The sequence below is a fragment of the Gymnoscopelus braueri genome, assembly GCF_963280865.1.
Source record: "Gymnoscopelus braueri genome assembly, chromosome: 12".
Lineage (NCBI taxonomy): Eukaryota > Metazoa > Chordata > Actinopteri > Myctophiformes > Myctophidae > Gymnoscopelus > Gymnoscopelus braueri.
This window is the reverse complement of record NC_137614.1, coordinates 54375455-54380662: the sequence shown is the minus strand read 5'-3', so window position 1 is coordinate 54380662 and position 5208 is coordinate 54375455. Positions and strand designations below refer to the sequence as shown.

Genomic DNA, 5208 nt, shown 5'->3' with positions numbered 1-5208 from the left:
GTCCAGGGTGTTTTAGAGAAGAGAGAAGAGTCTAGGATGTGTGGAGCGTTGTCCAGGGTGTTTTAGAGAAGAGAGAAGAGTCTAGGACGTGTGGAGCGTTGTCCAGAGTGTTTTAGAGAAGAGAGAAGAGTCTAGGACGTGTGGAGCGTTGTCCAGGGTGTTTTAGAGAAGAGAGAAGAGTCTAGGACGGGTGGAGCGTTGTCCAGGGTGTTTTAGAGAAGAGAGAAGAGTCTAGGACGTGTGGAGCGTTGTTCACGGTGTTTTAGAGAAGAGAAATGAGTCTAGGATGTGTGGAGCGTTGTCCAGGGTGTTTTAGAGAAGAGAGAAGAGTCTAGGATGTGTGGAGCGTTGTCCAGGGTGTTTTAGAGAAGAGAGAAGAGTCTAGGACGTGTGGAGCGTTGTCCAGGGTGTTTTAGAGAAGAGAAATGAGTCTAGGATGTGTGGAGCGTTGTCCAGGGTGTTTTAGAGAAGAGAGAAGAGTCTAGGATGTGTGGAGCGTTGTCCAGGGTGTTTTAGAGAAGAGAGAAGAGTCTAGGATGTGTGGAGCGTTGTCCAGGGTGTTTTAGAGAAGAGAGAAGAGTCTAGGACGTTTGGATTAAAATGTTTTTTATTGAACAATACGGAAGATACGGGTACTTCTGAGGGCCCGTACATAATTGTAACATCCGTGGCCATGAGGTCAGCACTTTATATTTGAAATCTGAACGTTTATGTAGATGAACGGTAAATGGAGAAAGTGCAGAAAGCAGGTTGAAGTTCAGCCATGACGCTCGTGACGGACGAGTGTTGTGTGATCCAAGGCTAGGCTACACTCCACCGTCTTTTTATCCACATCTTCAGTGAAATACTTCCATACAAACGAAAGTCGAGCGGCCTGTTGTTTAGTTGGGGTCGCCCTCACCTGCTGCAGTGTTCGCTACGATGTTATATTTTTATGCAACTAGATTCTGATAAGTCCCGGAAAAGACTCTAACGCAACACGTTGCCCTTCCCACCGTGGTGATTCTGGTGAAGTTGGTTTCAGGTTGGATATTCACTCAGCTGGATATTATCCAACTGGGTGAATAACCAACCTGAACCTAACTTCACCACGGTCCCCTACACACCAGATCACTGCTATGTGTGGTGGCCGAGAGTTAATAAAATTGTATTTAATTAACTCTCGACATTACACTATTATGTTCAGTTTATAATGTTTTTAATTTCTAAAAAGAAAAAACTGTACAGGTGTGACTAGGCTATAGTTGAAATTAGCTTGCTACCTTGTAGGACTGCATAAAAATAAAATAAAAAATATTAGGAGAAAAAATGCAAACAATAATATTTGACTAGTACCAACAAGGTCGACTAGTGGTTATACTAGTCGACTAGTCAACTAGTTGGTGAAAGCCCTACTGGACAGTAGGTCCTAAAGATCACATTTAATAACAGGGTGGACTTTGGACAGTAGGTCCTAAAGATCACATTTTAGAATCAGTCATGTGTGTTATATCACTGTTATTGCTTCAGTACAAGAAACATAATGAGAGGATAATAATCTCTGGTCTATTTTCAGATCAAAGATGACTGATGGTTTATTGGCCACATTGTATCCTTAATGATAAAGGAAATAGCCATCAGCCTGTGTTCTAGTCCTTATTGATTTACTTTTCAAAGTGCTCATCTCTGACCAATAAGGATCTCATCTCTGACCAATAAGAGACTCATGTCTGACCAATAAGGAGACTTGTCTCACTTAAGGGAGGAAGATAATTTTCTTCGACACAGAATTCGTTTTTTTCGACACAGAATAACGACAAAGGGCTCCGATGTGTCTGGCTCAGAAACGCTGTTAAAAAGACAAAGTGAGACGCATGCACATGCACACACACGCACACACACACACACACACACACACACACACACACACACACACACACACACACACACACACACACACACACACACACATTAAAAAGAATAAGTATGTGTTGACTGATAAAAATCTATTAAAACGTGATAGGCCATTTTTTTATATCATACTATAATAGTATTACTATTATTAGATGTCTCAGAGACAGTGGAACGTTCCACCTTTGATTATGTTATATTATAGATTTGCTTATTATTATCTCCGCCAGGCCTGGCGGCCGAAGACTATGTTTTCACCTCTGTCCGTCCGTGTGTCCGTCTGTGAGCAGCTAATCTCCAGCACCGTCAGACCGATCGGTGCATGTGAAACTTTGCACACACACTCCCTGGATGCCAGAGCAGGATTTTTCTTATCGGCCTGTTATAGCGCCACCAGGAGGCCAATTTTTTCAAAACAAATGTTTTGATATTGTTTTGATACTACTGAAATTTTGTCCAAACCTCACGCAGATCGGTACACATCATCTTTATAGTGATCAAGACTTATCTGTCAGATTGGTCATATTCCAGCCTGATTCCAAAGTTTGAAGGAGTGGCCTGTTATGAACAAAATGCCACAAGTCATAAACGCCACATCCGATTGCTGTGAACCTTTGCACGGACCTTCCTGCACGGAAGAACCTGCACGCCAAATCTTTCAAATCGCCTCATGGTGGCGCTACAACAGCCCACTCCATGTTTTCGCCTATAACTCTTTAACCGTATAGGTCATACAATCTGAATTCCTATTTTGCTGGCTAATGCAAGATTACTGTACATTTTACACAATTTCTTCAAAACACTATTTTTGTTACTACTCCTACAGATTGTGTCCAAAAGAGATATGCATAGATATATACAGAGAGAGAGAAACAGATACAGAGAGGTATGGACAGAGAGATACAGAGAGGAGGAGAGCAGAATCATTGATGGTCTTTTTTTCATCATCTTATCAGTTAATCTCATTATCTTCATCAGCTGTATCTGTGTTTCCATATGTTTCTGTTTCTGTCTCCATCCACTATGTTTCTGTTTCTGTCTCCATCCACTATGTTTCTGTTTCTGTCTCCATCCACTATGTTTCTGTTTCTGTCTCCATCCACTATGTTTCTGTTTCTGTCTCCATCCACTATGTTTCTGTTTCTGTCTCCATCCACTATGTTTCTGTTTCCGTCTCCATCCACTATGTTTCTGTTTCTGTCTCCATCCACTATGTTTCTGTTTCTGTGTCCATTCACTATGTTTCTGTTTCTGTCTCCATCCACTATGTTTCTGTTTCTGTCTCCATCCACTATGTTTCTGTTTCTGTCTCCATCCACTATGTTTCTGTTTCTGTCTCCATCCACTATGTTTCTGTTTCTGTCTCCATCCACTATGTTTCTGTTTCCGTCTCCATCCACTATGTTTCTGTTTCTGTCTCCATCCACTATGTTTCTGTTTCTGTGTCCATTCACTATGTTTCTGTTTCTGTCTCCATTCACTATGTTTCTGTTTCTGTCTCCATCCACTATGTTTCTGTTTCTGTCTCCATCCACTATGTTTACCCTGCATCGTGGTCATCTCTCCCTAACCCTAACCCTGCATCGTGGTCATCTCTCCCTAACCCTAACCCTGCATCGTGGTCATCTCTCCCTAACCCTAACCCTGCATCGTGGTCATCTCTCCCTAACCCTAACCCTGCATCATGGTCATCTCTCCCTAACCCTAACCCTAACCCTGCATCGTGGTCATCTCTCCCTGACCCTAACCCTGCATCGTGGTCATCTCTCCCTAACCCTAACCCTGCATCGTGGTCATCTCTCCCTAACCCTAACCCTGCATCGTGGTCATCTCTGCAGTAGCAGCATAGGCCTACTGTAGCCTCTACAGTACGTCCAAATCTTTTACTTTAGTCATGAGCTCTTTTCATTCGTTCATTGTTTATAAAAAGCTGGTAAAACTATGTTTGGGGCATGACATTATAGGTGAACAAATCTTCAAAAGCATAGAATAGCACAATAAAATGTAAAATAGGGCAAGACACTCACAAAGATGAAATTATGGAGGTTTCTGACAGTATGTATCACTGGCAGAGCTGTGTGTGTGTGTGTGTGTGTGTGTGTGTGTGTGTGTGTGTGTGTGTGTGTGTGTGTGTGTGTGTGTGTGTGTGTGTGTGTGTGTGTGTGTGTGTGTGTGTGTGTGTGTGTGTGTGTGTGTGTGTGTGTGAGAGAGAGAGATGGGGCTGGGTTGTTTGAAGTGCATTCTCCAGGCGGCCACCAGGGCTGCATTATGGATGCTTCTCGGATCGCCCTTCGTTGTTCCTTCATTCTGCAGAGATGCAGAGGCATCACAAATCACATCACTACTCTGACTGGGCGAGAGACACAGAGAGAGAGAGAGAGAGAGAGAGAGAGAGAGAGAGAGAGGAGGCAGAGGAGGCAGAAGAGGGCGGGGGAATAAGATGGAGATAGGAGCCATACAGGGGAAAGGGGAGGGGGATACATTTAGTGTGTGTGGGAGGGGGGGAGAGAGAGAGAGAGAGAGAGAGAGAGAGAGAGAGAGAGAGAGAGAGAGAGAGAGAGAGCGAGAGCGAGAGAGAGCGAGAGAGGAGGGGAGCTACAGAGAGAAGGAGAGGTGGGGGTAGTCACAGAGAATGAGCGAGTGTGTGAGTGTGTGTGGGCGTGTGTGAATGCGTGTGCGCGCGCTTGTGTGTGTGTGAGAGAGAGAAAGAGAGAGAGAGAGTGAGAGAGACACACAGACACAGAGCGAGAGAGAGAGAGAGAGAGGTGTGCTACTGCAGTAGAGTGTGTGTGTGTGTGTGGCAGTGAGGACAGCGTCTTGGAGCAGTGTGTGTTGGTGTGTGTTAGTGTGTGTTAGTGTGTGTTAGTGGAGGGACCGTCCCAACATTAACTGAACGGAAAGGAGACATTTACCCCAAGTGCCTGTCTGTCTTTCTGCCTGTCTGTCTGTGTGTGAGGATAGAGGAGAAGAGGAGGAGAGGAGAACAGGAGAGAAGAGGAGGAGAACAGGAGGAGAGGTCACAGCTCTGGTGGAGATAGAAGTGGATTAAAGGACGTTTCTACATTCTGGTAAGAAGAGCATCTTCTAAATGTCTTTTCTCAGCATTAACACACACACACACACACACACACACACACACACACACACACACACACACACACACACACACACACACACACACACACACACACACACACACACACACACACACACACAGAGACTAGTGTTTGTTCCCAGCATCAGCATCTTTATTCTCGGTTATGATTGGCTCAGAAAAGAGCTGATCTACAAGCTCACATGGTTGTTGTTCATGTATGT

The 5208-nt window shown here is 44.3% G+C and overlaps 1 protein-coding gene across 1 annotated transcript in view; it reads left to right on the top strand.

Moving 5' to 3' along the window:
• Nucleotides 1-4940: 4940 nt before the first annotated feature.
• LOC308097113 (synaptotagmin-2-like) overlaps nucleotides 4941-5208 on the top strand; it is a gene marked incomplete at its 3' end in the record, with an annotated part of 46702 nt that continues 46434 nt past the window's right edge. The window contains exon 1 of the mRNA XM_080444709.1: nucleotides 4941-4958. The remainder of the gene's footprint in view (nucleotides 4959-5208) is intronic.